Source organism: Budorcas taxicolor, chromosome 10 (genome assembly GCF_023091745.1).
Source record: "Budorcas taxicolor isolate Tak-1 chromosome 10, Takin1.1, whole genome shotgun sequence".
In the NCBI taxonomy this organism is placed as follows: Eukaryota; Metazoa; Chordata; class Mammalia; order Artiodactyla; family Bovidae; genus Budorcas; species Budorcas taxicolor.
In genome coordinates, this window is record NC_068919.1 from 7,323,661 (window position 1) to 7,345,358 (window position 21,698).

Below are 21,698 nucleotides of genomic sequence, written 5' to 3' on the forward strand. Positions count from 1 at the left end.
GCAAACATCAAAACACTGGCCTTATCAGCTTGTATTGGCATAACGGCTAGAGGTACGTTAGGATCCACATGGCGAAGGGAATGTTCCAATCTGAAGAGCAAATAATGAGATCCTGGTGAAGGTTCAGGCTCCTTGTAGTGCCTAGAGGATGAGGCATCCGTTTCTTTTTCTGTAGATAGCAGTGGCATAACCTGGATCTCACCCACTTACCTGTGAGTAGAAGCAGACTTCTATTTATGCAAGCAATGAAATAAGAAGAGCACCAGCAGTTTCTTTGGCACAAGCTATATTTGTTCCCTGCCCTCCATCTTCACCATGCTTATTATAAGGACAAATTCCTATTGATAGATACAAATTCACAACTGGTTCAAAAATCTGTTTTTAAATTGAATTGCCATATGGTGACCCCTTACAATGTAATTGTTTCTGATTCATTATCCCTGTGCCTTCTTATACTTGGCTCCATGTTTCTCTTCTCTATCTCTTTGCGGGCAGATTTTCATAGAAAATTGATGGGTAAGCCATCACCACTCTTCCATGAAGCTACATTTAAAAGAGAACAAACCTGTCTCTATGTTATTAATTTAGAACAGATTCTTTTCCAAGGTTCCTACAGAGGGAGCCAAAGAGAGGAGACTAGCATTCCCACAAATCCATAAAAATTGAATTGTCAGCTTGAACCCAGTATATTTATTCATTCAACAAATATTTATCTAATAGTCATCATGTACAAAGCATTCTGTTTGTACTAGGAAAAGAGTGGCAAGCAAAATAGACATACTCTGCTGTCATGGAACTTAGTCTAACTGGAAAAAACAAAGTTAACAACAACAAACCCCCCTCACAAATGCATAAATAATTATGAATTATGTTTGAAGTGAGGAGAAATCGGGAAATGCCTGTGTGATAAAGTACATTTTAGCTGAGACCTGAAGGATGAGTATTTAAAGAATTGCTTTCTTTGAGTTGCAAATCTGGAGAGAGGGAGAAAGTGGTAAATGAAGAGAAGTCCAGGGAAAAGGAATAGGGGGTGGAGATGGGAGAGATTTCAGGGTTAGAACCCTTGCTAGGGTTATACTGGGCGAGAGTGCCATGGTGTGCCCTGAGATCTTAATGTATCACAGCTAGCCCAATGGATATTTTTTCAACAAGACTGCTGGCTCACAGATTTTCCCTCCCTTCTTTTTCATCATCTACTCCTCCATTCAAATGAACCTGCCTTTGTCTCAGCCTCTCAGGCTGGGCTTTGTTTCCTCAGGTTGTAAGTGGCTGACATAGTAAATTAACTTCCACAGATGAGAGAGGCCATCTGTGGCATCTCCAGAGAGGTCCATTCCTTATGAATTATGAATACTGGCCTTCTGGAAACAATGCTCTAAAACACTGTGACTTGGTGAAATCTGAGTTTCAGCAGGAAGGTTTGCAAAGAACATGGTAGACTATTTTTGGGCAGTTGGCTTACAACGCGTGTCCCCACATAGAAGTTCTGTAGTAGAACTACACAATCTGTTTAATATGCCTGTGCACCCTGAGAGCCAAAAAGATGGATTTATTGAACACATTTAACTGAGAGAGAAGAGGGAGAAAGACTGTCAATAAGCGAAGATGAAGGGAGGTGGTGGGCATCATGGGTGCCAACGAGGCATTGTGGCAGCACTGTGCAAGGCAGGTATTTGTAGTACAATAAGAGTTTATTCAGAATATCTTATTTCCTGGAATACATAGTTGCATTTTGCAACACAGCATTCCCTGGCCTTTTAATGGCAGAAGAGAATTTGTTTCTTAGCCCTCATTATCTGCCTTCTGTTCTTCCTAATTATGCAGACATGCCCTTGAACCTCTCTGTTAGCATCCTATAGTCAAAAAAAAACTTCTTTATCCTTAGCATTTCTTTCCCCTGATAAAACAATCTAGAACTAGCTGCGAGAGGTAGATTAATTAGTTTTTCAGAGCACAGTATTACTGAGTCCCACTGGTATTTTGAGTACTATACAGATGCTGTATTTTTGAGTCATTAGGGCTTCTGAGGGTAGGTTTGCAGATGAGAGTATTTCAGCTCAGTGATAGGAATCTGTGCAATTATTTTTTTTCATCCATAATTTTTTTATTAGCGCCTAATGCAGGAGACCTGGGTTCGATCCCTGGGTTGGGAAGATCCCCTGGAGAAGAAAACGACTACCCACGGCAGTATTCTGGCCTGGAGAATTCCATGGACTGTATAGTCCATGGGGTCGCAAAGGGTCAGACACAACTGAGCGACTTTCATTTTCACCTTCTGGTGATTCACAGTATTGTGTTAGTTTCAGGTATACAGCAAAACGATAAGGTTATACATATATGTTCTTATTTAAAATTCTTTTAATCCCAAAGAAAGCCAATGCCAAAGAATGCTCAAACTACAGCACAATTGCACTCATCTCACATGCTAGTAAAGTAATGCTCAAAATTCTCCAAGCCAGGCTTCAGCAATATGGGAACTGTGAACTTACTGATGTTCAAACTGGTTTTAGAAAAGGCAGAGGAATCAGAGATCAAATTGCCAACATCCGCTGGATCATGGAAAAAGCAAGAGAGTTCCAGAAAAACATTATTTCTGCTTTATTGACTATGCCAAAGCCTTTGACTGTGTGGATCACAATAAACTGGAAAATTCTGAGAGAGATGGGAATACCAGATCACCTGACCTGCCTCTTGAGAAATCTATATGCAGGTCAGGAAGCAACAGTTAGAACTGGACATGGAACAACAGACTGGTTCCAAATAGGAAAAGGAGTACGTCAAGGCTGTATGTTGTCACCCTGCTTATTTAACTTATATGCAGAGTACATCGTGAGAAATGCTGGACTGGAAGAAACACAAGCTGGAATCAAGATTGCTGGGAGAAATATCAATAACCTCAGATATGCAGAAGACACCACCCTTACGGCAGAAAATGAAGAGGAACTAAAAAGCCTCTTAATGAAAGTGAAAGAGGAGAGTGAAAAAGTTGGCTTAAAGCTCAACATTCAGAAACCGAAGATCATGGCATCTGGTCCCATCACTTCATGGGAAATAGATGGGGAATCAGTGGAAACAGTGTCAGACTTTATTTTTGAGCACTCCAAAATCACTGCAGATGGTGACTGCAGCCATGAAATTAAAAAACGCTTACTCCTTGGAAGGAAAGTTATGACCAACCTAGATAGCATATTCAAAAGCAGAGACATTATTTTGCCACTAAGGTCCGTCTAGTCAAGGCTATGGTTTTCCAGTAGTCATGTATGGATGTGAGAGTTGGACTGTGAAGAAGGCTGAGTGCCGAAGAATTGATGCTTTTGAACTGTGGTGTTGGAGAAGACTGCAAGGAGATCCAACCAGTCCATTCTGAAGGAGATCAGCCCTGGGATTTCTTTGGAAGGAATGATGCTAAAGCTGAAACTCCAGTACTTTGGCCACCTCATGTGAAGAGTTGATTCATTGGAAAAGACTCTGATGCTGGGAGGGATTGTGGGCAGGAGGAGAAGGGGATGACCGAGGATGAGATGGCTGGATGGCATCACTGACTCGATGGACGTGAATCTGAGTGAACTCCGGGAGATGGTAATGGACAGGGAGGCCTGGCGTGCTGCGATTCATGGGGTCGCAAAGAGTCAGACACGACTGAGCGACTGAACTGAACTGAACTGAACACCTTTGGTAACCATGTGTGTTTTCTGTGTCTGTGAGTCTGTTTCTGTTTTGTAAATAAGTTTGTTTACACTATTTTTAAGATTCCATATATAAGTGATATATTGGAGAAGGCGATGGCATCCCACTCCAGTACTCTTGCCTGGAAAATCCCATGGACAGAAAAGCCTGGTAGGCTACACTCCATGGGGTCGCGAAGAGTTGGACACGACTGAGTGACCTCACTTTCACTTTTCATTTTCATGCATAGGAGAAGGAAAAGGCAACCCACTCCAGTGTTCTTGCCTGGAGAATCCCAGGGACAGGGGAGCCTGGTGGGCTGCCGTCTATGGGGTTGCACAGAGTCGGACACGACTGAAGCGACTTAGCAGCAGCAGCAGCAGCAGCATAAGTGATATATAGCATTTGTGTTTCTCTGCCTACTTCACTAGTATGATAATCTTTATTTTTTTTATTTAATTTTTTTTTAAATTTTAAAATCTTTAATTCTTACATGTGTTCCCAAACATGAACCCCCCTCCCACCTCCCTCCCCATAACATCTCTGTGGGTCATCCCCATGCACCAGCCCCAAGCATGCTGTATCCTGCGTCAGACATAGACTGGCGATTCAATTCTTACATGATAGTATACATGATAGAATGCCATTCTTAATCTTTAAATTCATGTATGTTGCTACAAATGGAATTATTTCATTCTTTTTTATGGTAAGTAATATTCCATTTTAATCTGTATCTACCACACCTTTTTTATCCATTCATCTGTCAATGGACACTTTGGCCGTTTCCATGTCTTGTAAATAGTGCCGCCATATCTTTTCAAATAAAAGTTTTCATCTTTTGCTGAATATACCCAGGAGTGGGATTGTTGTATTATACGGTAGTTTTATTTTGGTAATTAAGTAACCTCAATATTATTTTCCATAGTTACTGCACCAATTTATATTCACACCAACAATGTAGAAGGGTTCCCTTTGCTCCATGCCCTCTCCAGCATTTATTATCTGTAGACTTTTTGATAATGGCCATTTTGACTGGTGTGAGGTCACACCTTGCAGTTTTGATTTGCATTTCTGCAACAATCAGGGATGTTGAGCATCTTTTCATGTTCCTCTTGGCTATCTGTATGTCTTCTTTGGAGAAATGTCTATTTAGATCTTCTGAAAATCTAATTATCTAATTATTAGATCATAATCTTTGGAAAGAATGATGCTAAAGCTGAACTCCAACACTTTGGCCATTTCATGCAAAGAGTTGACTCATTGGAAAAGACTCTGATGCTGGGAGGGATTGGGGGCAGGAGGAAAAGGGGATAACAGAGGATGAGATGGCTGGATGGCATCACTGACTCGATGGACGCGAGTCTGAGTGAACTCCGGGAGTTGGTGATGGACAGGGAGGCCTGGCGTGCTGCGATTCATGGGATCGCAGAGTCAGACACGACTGAGTGACTGAACTGAACTGAACCGAATCTAAATTATGAGTCCCTCCTGCCGTCCCTCTCCCCTGCTTTCCTTCTTTCCTGTCCCCCTGACCCCGCCTTTTTTTTATGAAGGGAAGGGAAGAGAAGCTAGAGCCAGCATTTCAAAGCAGATTTGAACACTGTTGTTATAGACTTTGTTTCGTCTTCTTGATAGTACCATTTGAATAGATCTTTGTTGTTGTTCCAGTTTGTATGTGAGGCATCATGCCAATCAGTCCACCTCTGTCTATGTACATGTTCTTTAAAGTTCAACTGCAAATTTATTGTTTGCAGTTGAAATGCATTTTTCTGCCAAAAAAATGAAACTGCTTTTTTAACATCAAGGTCAGCTCCGTTTTGAGTCCATAATAGGGCTGAAATATTCAGAAGCCAAAAAAAAAAAAAGTAGAAAACAACATTTTTGCAACACTAGTAGATGTAATAAAGAGGAGAAATAATACCAAATGACAGCAATTTTATTGTGTTCTTATCTTGAATGCTGATAAGAAAGAAAAAGGGTGATATGGTGGGTGTAAGAATCCACTGTTTTTGAAGAAGGCCACAGGAAAATGTTACTGAAGGCCTGGGGAATTGATGGGGGGATGGCAGGAGAGGAGAAGACATGGTGAAATTAGCATGAAACAGATCTATGTTTTCCGCTCTAAGATAATACCTGGAGCTTCCCTGCTGGTAGCCCTTGTGAGCATCTGTGAGTGCTGGTCTCACACAAAATACTTCGTGAGCTGAAATACTAGTCTCACTGTGTGCAGACTGTGTATGTGTCTTAATGTGTCTCCTATTTCAGAATCTGTGGGAGGATAGGTAAAAGCAGAAGGGGATTCCCAGATTACAGGCTCTTTCATATTGCTTATTGTTGGGGGTCTATCTTAAGGCTGATATTAATTTTCATTATATAGCCCCCTTCCCTTCTACCTACTTTCAGATCCCCTGCTGCTGCTGCTGCTAAGTCGCTTCAGTCATGTGTGACTCTGTGCGACCCCAGAGACGGCAGCCCACCAGGCTCCCCCGTCCCTGGGATTCTCCAGGCAAGAACACTGGAGTGGGTTGCCACTTCCTTCTCCAATGCATGAAAGTGAAAAGTGAAAGTGAAGTCGCTCAGTCATGTCCGACTCCCTGCGACCCATGGACTGCAGCCTACCAGGCTCCTCTGTCCATGGCATTTTCTAGGCAAGAGTACTGGAGTGCATTGCCATTGCCTTCTCCTAGCCTGCATCAAAATCACTTGATGGTTTCCTAAAACAGTTTGCTGGGCTTTAACTCTCAGATTTTCTGATTAAGTGGGCTAAGGGGCAGGGGGCGGGGAGGCAAGAATTTACATTTCAAGCAAGTTTGCAGGTGACGACGTGATGCTGCGGGTCTGGGGCCACACTTTGCCCTGGGTCAGGCCTGTCCTGCCCCTCTCTGTGAGCCGCATGCTCTCTGGATACAAGTTTCAGCCTTCCCCAGCCTGTCACAGTCAGACATTTCTTTGGCTCTGCCCTGGACCCTCCAAGCTTCGTATCTGATCCTCAGCAGGCTGAAATTCATTTTCTTCCCAAGTCCCAAAGATACCTTTCCAGACTAAAGACTGTGGAGCCCCAGTTCTGATAGCTGTTCACCTAGGAGATCTCTGGTGTTCTGAATCTTGGAAGTTTCACTCTCTCTCCACCCCAGTTTCCTCTGTTCTTTTCAGTCGCCTGTGGCACGTCCAACCCCCAGCAGATCCGCTCTGCTGAAGTGCAGCTTTTCGCCACCTCTTTTAAGTAGCACCAGGTCTTAATTCCTCCTGTTTGTGACAGATATGTGATCCTGAAAGCCAGCTTGTGTCACCTCCTTTCCCTTCCATAGCTTTTAGCCAGACTTCTGTCCCTTGCCTCAGAGCTGCCATGATAGCAGCTGTGAGCTGGCTTCTGGGGAGACCAGTGTTACAGCTTTGGCTCCCAGATAAGTTCAAATACTTCCCACGTCTCATCACTCACACGTTGACCTTTCTCTCAGAGAAATGGTTTTTCAGAGCTGTAGTTTCAAGCCCACAGCAGCCGGAGTAAAGCCAAGATCTCAATAATATTTCTTTTGTTTGGTCCCCACAAACCTGATGACAAAGCCTTCCTCTTAGCTGGCTTCTGTGAGTCACAAAGAGGCTCCCGTCAGGTCCTGTGAAGGGTTTTGCCGTTTTCTTCCTTTCTCACTCAGGATTTCTTCCCGCCACCTCCACCATCCCCGTCCTCAAATGACCTGCAGCTGAGACCTCCCATTTCCCAGAGACACTGCTGCAGCCCAGCGTGCCATCACCCCCCACATCTGCCTGTTCCCGCAGTGGCTCTGCCCTCTCAGACCCCTGCCGAGGCACTGCTGGCCCTTCTGCTACAGCAGGGGCAAAACAGCGCCGGTCGAAATTGCCATCTCTGCTAAATGCACTGGCCCCGTGCGGCCAGAGTTGCTAGGGGCCCGCCTGTTGATGCTGAAAAAGATGGTGGCTTTCATGCGATAAAGACGATAGGTTCTCTGCTAAAGTGGAAAGGAGCCTTAATATTTATTATTTATTAATTAGCTTATTCGGCTGTACCGAGTCTTAGCTGCAGCACTCAGGATTTTCCATCTTCACTGAGTCCTTTCGGATCTTTTTTAGTTGCGGCATGCAAACTCTGAGTTGCGGCATGCATGTGGGATCTAATTTCCCGACAAAGGATCAAACCCAGTCTTCATGCACTGGGAGCTCAGAGTCGTAGCCACTGGACGACCAGGGAAGTCCCCATAAAGTGGGAAGGGTCCTTTTGAATCTATTGCCTAATGCTTTTTACCTGGGTTCCCAGGTAGTGCTTCCCGATGTTGCCCTGTGACAGGAGAGAATTCAGTGAAGGAGCCTTTGGAAGAGATGGCTATCCGCCTCCCAGAATTCCACTGTGTAGAATTAGTTCCAAGAAGTCTCTGCATAGGCACTTAAAACTTTTCTGAACTCCCTGCTCCGCCTTTGTATCCAGTGGAGTTATGAAACTGGGTGCCTACAATGTCAACAGAGCGTGATGTACATCATTTTCAGGCCAAGGAGTTTAAGAAGTAGGCGTCCTTGCTTTCTCTTCTTTCTTTTCCCTCGGGCTGGCTCTAAGACCTCAGGGAATGTCGCAGTATAGGATGGAAGGAAAACAGCACATCCGCCTTGGACTCTTCTACAAGCAAGAAAAATAGTTTTCCATGAAATATTACAGAAAAATCCAAACGTTTTTGCCAGCCCAATATTTTCTATACACATAAAAACATTTAAAATGGTAAACTGCAAGTTATGTATCAGTTCACTTCAGTTCAGTCGCTCAGTCGTGTCCGACTATTTGCGACCCCATGAATCGCAGCACGCCAGGCCTCCCTGTCCATCACCATCTCCTGAGTTCACTCAGACTCACGTCCATCGAGTCCGTGATGCCATCCAGCCATCTCATCCTCTGTCATCCCCTTCTCCTCCTGCCCCCAATCCCTCCCAGCATCAGAGTCTTTTCCAATGAGTCAACTCTTTGCATGAGGTGGCCAAATTACTGGAGTTTCAGCTTAGGCATCATTCCTTCCAAAGAAATCCCAGGGCTGATCTCCTTCAGAATGGACTGGTTGGATCTCCTTGCAGTCCAAGGGACTCTCAAGAGTCTTCTCCAACACCACAGTTCAAAAGCATCAATTCTTTGGCGCTCAGCCTTCTTCACAGTCCAACTCTCACATCCATACATGACCACAGGAAAAACCGTAGCCTTGACTAGACAGACCTTAGTTGGCAAAGTAATGTCTCTGCTTTTGAATATGCTATCTAGGTTGGTTATAACTTTTCTTCCAAGGAGTAAGCGTTTTTTAATTTCATGGCTGCAGTCACCATCTGCAGTGATTTTGGAGCCCCCCAAAATAAAGTCTAACACTGTTTCCACTGTTTCCCCATCTATTTCCCATGAAGTGATGGGACCAGATGCTATGATCTTCGTTTTCTGAACGTTGAGCTTTAAGCCAACTTTTTCGCTGTCCTCTTTCACTTTCATCAAGAGGCTTTTTAGTTCCTCTTCATTTTCTGCCGTAAGGGTGGTGTCATCTGCATATCTGAGGTTATTGATATTTCTCCCAGCAATCTGGATTCCAGCTTGTGTTTCTTCCAGTCCAGCATTTCTCATGATGTACTTTGCATATAAGTTAAATAAGCAGGGTGACAATATACAGCCTTGACATACTCCTTTTCCTATTTGGAACCAGTCTGTTGTTCCACGTCCAGTTCTAACTGTTGCTTCCTGACCTGCATACAGATTTCTCAAGAGGCAGGTCAGGTGGTCTGGTATTCCCATCTCTCTCAGAATTTTCCACAGTTTATTGTGATCCACACAGTCAAAGGCTTTGGCATAGTCAGTAAAGCAGAAATAGATGTTTTTCTGGAACTCTCTTGCTTTTTCCATGATCCAGCGGATGTTGGCAATTTGATCTCTGGTTCCTCTGCCTTTTCTAAAACCAGCTTGAACATCAGGGAGTTCACAGTTCCCGTATTTCTGAAGCCTGGCTTGGAGAATTTTGAGCACTACTTTACTAGCATGTGAGATGAGTGCAATTGTGCGGTAATTTTAGCATTCTTTTGCATTGCCTTTCTTTGGAATTGGAATGAAAACTGACCTTTGCCAGTCCTGTGGCCACTGCTGAGTTTTCCAAATTTGCTGGCATATTGAGTGCAGCACTTTCACAGCATCATCTTTCAGGATTTGAAACAGCTCAACTGGAATTCCAGCACCTCCACTAGCTTTGTTCAGTTTACCACAATTTAAAAAATACATTACTACTGTGATAAGTTACTGAAAATTTGATGTTTACTTGTACAGCAGCTACCATTACCCAAATTGATTTTCAACTCCCCAAAGGTGTTTTATTTGAGACTTCATTTCCTAGAACCATGGTGTAACTCTCGCACAGAATGCATCAGGGGCAACACTCCAAGTTTCACTTCTCTTTTCACATTGACCTTTTGTCCTTGGCAAGTCTTTCTGTGCCTGGACTCCCTTAGCACATCTTCAAAGACCTTTCTAGAAACACTCCTGTTATTCTAGAATAGTGGTTTGACTCAAAGACTCCAAGACAAGGTGCCTGGATTTGGCTCCTCCCCTTACTAGCTAGGTGTGTGACCTTGGATACGTTACTTAATCTTTGTGTGTCTTGGTTGTCTTAACCACTAAATGGGGCAATAGCATTACTTACTCTCAAAGGTTCTTGTGAGGGTTCTCTGGACCAAAAGGGACAGTACACACACCTGGCTAGAGCACACATCGCTGCTCCCTCAGCTTTAACTCCGATACTACTGATAGTGTACCTCATAGCACCTCCAGGCCTACCCACGTATAGATGACCCTTGGGTGGGTAATTTAAGTTTGAGATGAGCTTCTTACTTACTACAAAATAGTAAAATGTTACATTAATAACAGATGTAATTTCCGCTCAAACAGTAAGGGCAGATTCTTACATTTTGGAGTACTCAACCCCAAAAGTGCTTGAGTAATTGTTACGTATCAAGCAATTTGCTGGATCACTTAACGCATATTTTGCTATTAGTTGTTACAAAATTCTGCATAATTAAGCCATGGCAGAAGAACTAAAAATTTAGTTTGACTATAAATGGGGCTATGTGATGCAATATTAACCACTATTACATTTTACAATATTGTATTGTATATTTATCTCTAAAGTATAGAATTATTTTTTAGAATGCTATTCGCATTTTAGAATTTTTATTAGAAAGAAAAAAAGCAAATGAATAAAACCAGGTCAATTAAAGATTGTTTATTTCCTGGAAGAGAAATGATATTAAAAAGTGAGATTTTATTATATCCTTCAAGTGTCATTTTTATTCACTTGAGATATGTAAGATACATAAGCCCAGTATTACATAAAGCATGCTCTATCATATACCTTAAAATATGTGTGTATATATATATGTATACATATATATATAATTCTGCTAATATACAAATGGAAAGTTCATTTTAAAAGTTATGAGTTGAGGAGTTCCCCTGATGGTACAGTGGATAAGAATCTGCCTGCCAGGGCAGGGGAAAGAGGTTTGATCCCTGGTCTGGGAAGATTCTGCATGCTGCTGAATGACTCAGCTCATGAACCACAACTACTGAAGCCCCCTGTGTCCGGAGCCCGTGCTCTGCAATGAGAAGCCCGCACGTGGAAACAGAGTTGCCCCTGATTGGGGCTGCAACTAGAGAAAGCCCGTCAGCAGCAGTGAAGACCCAGTGCAGCCAAATAAATAATAAATAAATAAAACAAATCATAAAACAACACATTAAAAGTTATGGTTGATAGAAGTTTATATTTTAAACCATTTTGCTTTAGTTATTATTCAACTTTATTCAATCATTTTTTTTCAAGATTAGTGGACATGTATTTAGAGACTATTCTAGTAAAAATTCAAGTCATTTTTTATTTTTATGACACTGAACAGTTTACACTGAAAAGTTATGTAAACCTCAGAATTCTAAAAGGAAAATGTTAAGAAAATGCTGTTCTATAAAATCAAATTTTAAATTCGAGATTGCCAAGTATCATGATAGATCTGCCTAATCTATAATTCAAATAATTGAAATTCAGTTGAAGCTGTGGAAAGAAATGTGTGAAGTATAAAAGTATTAATTTTACCATGTAATTAAATGAGGGAATGAAATGGTTGTGCTGAATTTCTAAGTCAAGTAACATTGACTACTCAAACATCTTCCAGGCCTCCCCACCCCGACCCAATACAACCCCCTACAGCTGCTGGATTTGTGGGATCTTAACTCTCTGACCAGAGATTGAACCTGGACCCCAGCAGTAAACACTGAATCCTAACCACTGGACCTCCAGGGAAGTCATTCCCCTAAGCATTGTTTTCTTAAAAATCTTTAAAAGTAAATAACTATTAATTCATTTAAGGTCAGTGAATATATAATATTATAAATATGATAAGTATATAATTTAAATAAAAAATTTTTAAAAATAACCTTGTCTTAAAATTATGGAACGTTTGTGTGGGAAGGTTTTTGTCTTTTTTTTTTTTTTTGTTGTAAAAGAGATTTGAAGAAAACTTAATGGAAGTATTGTTATCCAACACTATCATTTAAGAATTACTTTTCAGGGAAAGCAAAATCTTTCAGTATTTCTATTTAAATAACTCACTCTTCTAAAAATAAAATTCTAATCACAAGTGTCTGTGAAAACCATAAATTTTCTCTTCTATACTTTGCCTATGATAAAATGTCAAAATAAAAGTAGAGTAAGTCTTTTTTAAAAAAATGAATACATATAAAGGGCTTTTAATTTATCATTTTGTTACTTTGGGCATGTATTTTTCCTTTCTCCTCAGTTTCCTGTCGCAGCTCATAAACACCCAAATTTCCTTCAATGCCTGTTGCAAACACCACTTCTCTAAGAAGTGCATTTTTGTTTTTGTATTATTTCTTCTGATCTCTTCCCTACTTGTGCACTTTGTACGCTTAACTCATATTGTATTCTGTTGTATATTGCCAAATCCTCTGGAAGAGTGTTTGTGCCTTCCTCAATTTTGTGTCACCTGTGGGATTAAGTACAGACCTTACCTGCAGAAATACCTTCAGTTCAGTTCAGTCGCTCAGTCGTGTCCGACTCTTTGCGACCCCATGAATCGCAGCACGCCAGGCCTTCCTGTCCATCACCAACTTCCAGAGTTCACTCAGACTCACGTCCATCGAGTCCGTGATGCCATCCAGCCATCTCATCCTTTGTCATCCCCTTCTCCTCCTGCCCCCAACCCCTCCCAGCATCAGAGTCTTTTCCAATGAGTCAACTCTTCCCATGAGGTGGCCAGAGTACTGGAGTTTCAGCTTTAGCATCATTCCTTCCAAAGAAATCCCAGGGCTGATCTCCTTCAGAATGGACTGGTTGGATCTCCTTGCAGTCCAAGGGACTCTCAAGAGTCTTCTCCAACACCACAGTTCAAAAGCATCAATTCTTCGGTGCTCAGCCTTCTTCACAGTCCTACTCTCACATCCATACATGACCACAGGAAAAACCGTAGCCTTGACTAGACGGACCTTAGTTGGCAAAGTAATGTCTCTGCTTTTGAATATGCTATCTAGGTTGGTCATAACTTTTCTTCCAAGGAGTAAGTGTCTTTTAATTTCATGGCTGCAGTCACCATCTGCAGTGATTTGGAGCCCCCAAAAATAAAGTCTGACACTGTTTCCCCATCTATTTCCCATGAAGTGATGGGACCGGATGCCGTGATCTTCATTTTCTGAATGTTGAGCTTTAAGCCAACTTTTTCACTCTCCTCTTTCACTTTCATCAAGAGGCTTTTAGTTCATCTTCACTTTTTGCCATAAGGGTGATGTCATCTGCATATCTGAGGTTATTGATATTTCTCCCGGCAATCTGGATTCCAGCTTGTGTTTCTTCCAGTCCAGCATTTCTCATGATGTACTCTGCATATAAGTTAAATAAGCAGGGTGACAAGATACAGCCTTGACGTACTTCTTTTTCTATTTGGAACTAGTCTGTTGTTCCATGTCCAGTTCTAACTGTTGCTTCCTGACCTGCATATAGATTTCTCAAGAGGCAGGTCAGGTGGTCTGGTATTCCCATCTCTTTCAGAATTTTCCACAGTTTCTTGTGATCCACACAGTCAAAGTCTTTGGCACAGTCAATAAAGCAGAAGTAGATGTTTTTCTGGAACTCTCTTGCTTTTTCCATGATCCAGCAGATGTTGGCAATTTGATCTCTGGTTCCTCTGCCTTTTCTAAAACCAGCTTGAACATCAGGGAATTCACAGTTCACGTATTGCTGAAGCCTGGCTTGGAGAATTTTGAGCATTACTTTAAATACCTTCCCTTACCTAAATAAACATTTGCTGAATTAAAAATGCTGAATATGTACGGTTTTCCCCTCCTCTATAAAAGGGTTTGTGCTGTCTATTGATGTAAACCTCTCTCCTCATTTTACGTAGACCCACAAACTCCAGAGCGAAGTTCAGCCTGCGACATGACTCAGCAAAGCTGTCCGGGCTTGGTAGCTTCTACAAAGTGGAAGGAAGTTTGTCCCAGCCACGCCAGGTGGCAGTGTGGCCCACGGCTGCACGGCCATCAGGAGGAAAAACAATGCAGTGATTTTACAAAGAAAACGTTTGAAAACAATATAACACAAAAGGGATAAATGAACTCAAATTTCTATGTTTTAATCAGAGCTCCCAAGATCTGTGTGATTTATATGATAGCTGCTGACAGGGAAAAGTGAAAAAAGGAAGTTTTTTATTTTTGCTGCCAACAGGTACACAGAGAATTGATAAATATGTATCCTAGCAAACAAGAGTAAATATTTGTATTACATAAGGGAATAGAAGTGACCATATTGAAATTTATTGCTATTATATGATTTTTTAAATATGAGAATAGCTGTTAAAGGCACAATTATTCTTTGGGATTCAAGTTGTTAGGACTATGCTACCTATCAAAAATTAAGAGATTAATCTGATTGTCTTGAAGTAGCTTTTTTTTTTTTTTAAGTTATAAAATGGTTGAGTTCTGGTGCAGGTTAATGATTTCTGCAAAATGTTTTCCATACATGTATTATTGTCTTAAAGTTGGGATTATAACTGAAGTCCCTCTGAATTTGGGATATAGTGGGATAAGGGATAATTGGATTATTCTGGTATCTACCATATTCCTCCATGAAGTAGCAGTCTGCAACGCTTGGCAAGTTATTATCATGTCTATATTTCGGTTGGTTTTCTGAGTACTTGTTGCCACTGTAAGATATAGGAAGTCACACCAACAGAGAGAAGTCTCTCCTTTAGGTGTTACTGTGGACATTTGTTATTTAGGGCATTTCTTATTACCTATCATCTTATGAGCATTCTTCTAATGTTTGGAAAACGTCCTGTCTTATGAGTTCCACTTGCCCAGGTTGAAGTAGAAAACTAACTTTGCTGTAAGGGCACTGGTGTGTATGGCCTGGATTCCAACAATCAGATGCTCTCACACATGTCTTTGATCATCAGCGAGCAATGGAGAAAGGAGACTTCTAAAACTTGTCATCTGGCAAGTATGGCAACAATAGTATTGGGTTCTATAGAGGCATCACTGCAGAGTTTCTGGCATCTACTGAGCATCACCAACATGAGTTGGACATCTGTGCAAGTCAAGGTGGAGGCACCAACCAGTGGTACCAGGGGTGTCTGAGCTGCAGGGGCCACTACAGAATAACTGGACATTGCTCCTGTCTGCTCAGCATCCAGACTTGGTTCTCAAATCCTCTTGACACTTCTGTGAGCTACCTGTGCTCACATGCACGAGTGCTGAGTCGTTTCAGTTGTGTCCAACTCTTTGCAACCCTATGGACTGTAGCCTGTCAGGCTTCTCTGTCCATGGGATTCTCCAGGCAAGAATACTAGAGTGGGTTGCCATGCCTTCTTCCAGGAGATCTTCCCAATCCAAGGATTGAACCCATGTCTCATTATGTCTCCTGTATTCCAGGATTGTTCTTTACCACTAGTGGCACCTGAGATTCATACAGCCTTTAATTAATTTTTTTCCACTTAAACCTTCCAAGGTGGACCCTGGAGGGGTCCTTTTTTAAGGGTCCTTAAAAAAGGGTGACCTTTTTAAAGTTCCTTGTCACTTAAAAAATTGTGATAGAAACAAGGAATGATAGAACATACTCTTTTTTTCTTGGGGTTTCCCCAGGTGGTACTAGTGGTAAAGAACCTGTCTGCTGATGCAGGAGATGTAAGAAACATGGGTTCAAACCCAAGTTAGGAAGATCCCCTGGAGCAGGGCATGGCAACCCACTCTTATATTCTTGCCTGGGAAATCCCATGGACAGAGAAGCCTGGTGGGCTACGGTTCATGGGGTTGCAAAAAGTCAGACATGACTGAACGACAACACTTTCATTTTTTTCCTAGACATAAATTTTGGGAAAAGTTGTAAAAACTTTATTGTTTTATAAGTCCAGGGAAAGTTTTATATGAAACCAAGAAAGGAAAAAAGAAAGCCTACAATATCATAATATAATAGAATATAATATTATAATCAGGAACTGATAAAGATTGAACAAATGAGATAAAGCAACCAAAACTGAGTTAACAAGAAGTCATTTTAACATTTATATTTGTAAGTAAAATGCTTTTTATAAATAAAAAGGAAATAGAGGACCTAATGTTGCCAATTCCAGAATCTTTGTGGATTCTGCAAGTCTATTCAGTTTCTTCTTGGCTTCTTCCACTACTGGTTTAGGATTGAGCTTTCTTTAGATTCTTTCCCATTTATCTAGCTTTCAAAATTATGCTGCAATTGTCCCTTTTTTTCCTTTGTCTTTGTGGTTTTGAGTGCTTTAAAAATTTTCTTTTCTAACGTTTCAGTGTAGATTTGGGAGGAGTTGAATAAATAGAAATTTACCTGAAGAAAAGAAAATAAAGGGGAAATAATCTTAATGTTCAGAACTAGGAATTTTAATGTTCATACTAGGCACCCCACCGGAGAAGGCAATGGCACCCCACTCCAGTACTCTTGGCTGGAAAATCCCATGGACGGAGGAGCCTGGTAGGCTACAGTCCACGGGGTCGCTAAGAGTTGGACACGACTGAGTGACTTCACTTTCACTATTCACTTTCATGAATTGGAGAAGGAAATGGCAACCTACTCCAGTGTTCTTGCCTGGAGAATCCCAGGGACGGGGGAGCCTGATGGGCTGCTGTCTATGGGGTTGCAGAGTTGGACACGACTGAAGCGACTTAGCAGCAACAGCAGCAGCAGGAAGCACTCTAACTTGATATCAAAGAGTAATTTAGCAAAGTACTAGTCTTTTAGCAAAGCAAAATAGAAGACTTGCTTTTTGTTTGACCAATACCCTGTTTCTTTTCTAGTTACAGAATCCCTCTTTATGATGGGAAAGCCTTGGCATGGGATTATTTATGAGAAGATAAGAAATAACTGTTGAAGAAAGTGAGGCAGAGGATTAACCAAGGCCATTAGGTCGTACCAAGGACCACCATGTGTGTGTGTGAGTGTGTGAAGTGTGTGTGAAATCGCTCAGTCGTGTCCGACTCTTTGCGACCCCGTGGACTGTAGCCCACCAAACTCCTCTGTCCATGGGATTCTCCAGGCAAGAGTACTGGAGCAGGTGGCCATTTCCTTCTCCAGGGGATCTTCCCGACCCAGGGATCGAACCCAGGTCTCCTGCATTGCAGGCAGACGCTTTAACCTCTGAGCCACCAGAGAAGCAAGGACCACCATAGTGTCATGAATTTAAAATGAATTCAGTCCTGCTAGTTGTGTGGTTTCTTTCCAACCATGTTCAGCTGATTAGGTGTGGGTGTGAAGCAGGTAGAATAATTTCGTGTGGGATACTGTTTAGCCAGTTGAAGTGCAGGGCAAAAATAGTGAAGGATGCAAGAGAGTGATTCTAAAGATAGACAATGGACTCTTAGTGCGATAAGGGAGAAAAGGAGGACACGAGGTAGGTGAGGGAGAATGAAAAGCTAGAAGGCCCACTGGCAACAGTGCATAGGTAATTTGCAGAGTGAATGGGAGAAAGTGGTTGTCAGAGAATGGAATCACTGACATTGAGATTAAAAAAAGGCTTTTTGGTAAAAAAAAGATATTGTTCATCCATTTTCAATAATACTCTTTCTTTAAATAAAAAATATCTAATTTATAATAAAATTCACATATCTTAAGTATGTGGGTTGATGACTTGGCCAATATATGTACCTATGTAATTGCCAGGTGGCTCAGTGGTAAGGAATCCACCTGCCAGTGCAGGAGATGCAGGAGACATGGGTTCTACCCCTGGGTTGGGAAGATCCCCTGGAGAAGGAAATGGCAACCTCCTCCAGTATTCTTGCCTGGAGAATCCCATGGACAGAAGATGGGCCATAGTCCACAGGGTTGCAAAAAGCTGGACATGACAGAGTGACTGAACGCCCAGTCATACGTAATTACAATCAAAATTAAGATATAGAAGACTGCCATCTTTCCAAGTTAAGATTTATAATTAATTTACTGGAACTTCTCTTTCCTGCATTCTTAAATACTCAGCTGAATCTCTGGGATGTACTGAGTCAATCAGCAAATTTTTAAGAAAGCAATCAAGATTCCAAAATGTCTCATCACAAAATTAGGAATTACATAAAGATAATTGAAGTAAAAGACAAAGAACACATTGTTCTCTTGGCTCATTTCATTTCTCCCCAACAATGAATTTTCATGAGTTGCTTGGACAATTAAGGTAAATTGGTATTTTAAAGTCTGTGATTATTTGTGACAGGGGTACAATATTTGTAGGCTTTTGTTTGTATATTTATACTGATTATCTATGAGCAACTGTGAGTAAAACACCTTCTGTTTTAGAACAGCTCATTTAGAATAGTACTTGCCAAACATCACTTTGATGTAACATTATATGTAAAACACAAGGGCTTTAATGACTTGCTTTAAAATATTTAATTGAGAAGAGGAAATTAAAAAAATGGAGGGAATATGATCTTAGAGCACAATATAAATATCTTCTATGACTTTGGGGGGAAGAATCTGTTAGAGTAAGTTTTCTGAACACCTTAAGCTTATGTCTTCAAGAGCTGCCTTTTTTCTTTTAACAAGTGATATAAGACTCTTTTTAAACTTAAAACTTGGGGAGAGGGACCAGATCGGGGAGGGGATTAAGAGTTACAAATTACTATGTATAAAATTAAAAAAGCTAGAGGGATGTACTGCACAGCACAAAGAATATAGCCAATATTTTATAATAACTTTCAGTTCAGTTCAGTTCATTTCAGTTCAGTCGTTCAGTCATGTCCGACTCTTTGCGACCCCATGAATCGCAGCATGCCAGGCCTCCCTGTCCATCATCAACTCCCGGAGTTCACTCAGACTCACATCCTTCGAGTCAGTGGTGCCATCCAGCCATCTCATCCTCGGTCATCCCCTTCTCCTCCTGCCCCCAATCCCTCCCAGCATCAGAGTCTTTTCCAATGAATCATCTCTTCGCATGAGGTGGCCAAAGTACTGGAGTTTCAGCTTTAGCATCATTTCTTCCAAAGAAATCCCATGGCTGATCTCCTTCAGAATGGACCGGTTGAATCTCCTTGCAGTCCAAGGGACTCTCAAGAGTCTTCTCCACACCACAGTTCAAAAGCATCAATTCTTTGGCACTCAGCCTTCTTCACAGTCCAACTCTCACATCCATACATGACCACAGGAAAAACCATAGCTTTAAATGGAGTATAATCCATGAAATTATTGAATCAGTATGTAGTACACTTGATATGCTTAGTCATGTCTGACTCTTTGCGACCCCATGGACTGTAGCCCACCAGACACCTCTGTCTGTAGGGATTCTCCAGGCAAGAATACTGGAGTGGGTTGCCATGCCCTCTTCCAGGGGATCTTCCCAGGCCAGGGATCAAACCCAGGTCTCCTGCATTGCAGACGGATTCTTTATCGTCTGAGCCACCAGGGGAGCCCGGTACACTTGAAACTAATATAATATTGTAAATCAACTATACTTCAATCAAAAATGTAATATTAGATTTCCTGCCATCTTAGTAGAACATATAGAATATAATCTGCATGTCCTACAGGTGATAACCATGCACATCAGTTCACCTAGGGATGTTATCTTTGAAATATCTTAAAATTCATAGAGACCAAGGTGATCAGAGGAGGAAGCAACATAGAAACTTAGGGCTCTGCTCTCAATGGCATCTTCCTCCTCTTTCCTCCCGTCCTCCGCCCTCCCACACCTATTTGCTTCTAACCTATCCATTTCAACTTAGGAAGATTGAGGGTTGATTTAGGGAACCTGATAGACTTGGTGACCCCTTTACTAGCTTCACTTTACATTCTTTGACATTTTGGTTTTGAAGGCTCAAGGGAGACCCTAAATGCTTTCATGCAGGAGTCAAGTGCTAATAATCACAGGTCTTCTCAATTTTGTTCCTATAGGTCTCCCAGTTAATTAAACATAGCAAGAGCCTAGCTGCTGGGGACAGGGTACATTACTGGACTAGATCTGTGTACTTTAAAATTTTGCAGTTACAAGATGAATAAATTCTGGGAATCTAATGTACAGTATGGTGACATGGTGACTATAGTTAATAATGTGTGTGTTCTCAGTTGCTCAGTTGGGTCCGACTCTTTGCACCCCCATGGATTGTAGCCTGCTAGGCTCTTCTGTCCATGAAATTTTTCAGGCAAGAATACTGGAGTGGGTTGCCATTTCCTACTCCAGGGAATCCTCCCAACTCAGGAATCAAACCTGCATCTCTTGCGTCTCCTGCATTGGCAGGTAGATTCTTTCCCATCATGCCACCTGGGAAGCCTCTAATACTGTATTATAAACTTGAAATTTGATGAACCTGTAGATCTTACATGTTCTCACCACACACACACACAAGTGGTAACTGTGTGACATGATGGATGTGTTAAATAACTTGATTGTGGTAATCAACTCACAATATGTACAAATATTAAATGATCACATTGCACACCTTATATACTTGTTTCTCAACTGTACCTAATAAAGATGTGGGGAGATGTTCTGTGAACTTAGAAGTGTAGGAAAAACCTGGTTGGCCCACTCAAAATTTGGTATTTATTTTTTTCTGTTTGTCTCTTGTATTTGAAGTAGATCCTGAGATTTAAGGACTCAATAAAAGTACAGTTGGTCCTCTGTATCCATGGATTCAGATGGAAAATATTTGAAAAAAATTTCAGATACTTCCCAAGAGCAAAACTTGAATCTGCTGCAGGTCAACAATGACTTACATACCATTTACATTGTATTGTGTGTCAGTCAATCAGTTGTGTCTGACTCTTTCTGACCCTATGGACTGTAGCCCACCAGGTTCCTCTGTCCATGGGATTTTCCAGGCAAGGATACTGGAGTGGGTTGCCATTTCCTTCTCCAGGGGCTCTTCCTGACCTAGGGATTGAATCTGGGTCTCCCACATTGCAGGCAGATGCTTTACCGTCTGAGCTACTTGGGAAGCCCAAAAAGTTTGTTTAGTTTAGTTTTTGTATGAAAGTCACTCAGTTGTGTCCGACTCCATGGAATTCTCCAGGCCAGAATACTGGATTGGGTAGCCTTTCCCTTCTGGAGAAGATCTTCCCGACCCAGGGATCGAACCCAGGTCTCCCGCATTACAGGCAGATTCTTTACCAGCTGAGCCACAAGGGAAGCCCCCACATTGTATTAGATACTATAAGTAGTCTAAAGATGAACTAAAGTACTCAGGAGTGTGTGCATAGGTTATATGCAAATAGTATGCCATTTTTAATAAGGACTTGAACATCTGTGGACTTTGGAATCTGCAAGGGTCCTAAAACCAATCCCCTCATACTGAAGGAGGACTGACTGCAGTTTAATTGGCAGGTGAAGGCAGGGCCACGTGGGCTTGAGAGAAGGAGCTGAAGCTGGTCAAAAGAGTGTGTGTTTATTGAGTTGGTTACCCTCCCCATCCCTGCCCTGGGCAGCTGAATTTCAGTCCACAGCTGAGCCCATGCCAGCAGAGTCCCCGCAATCCTGAGCATTACTGATGAAGTTGATGGAATGCT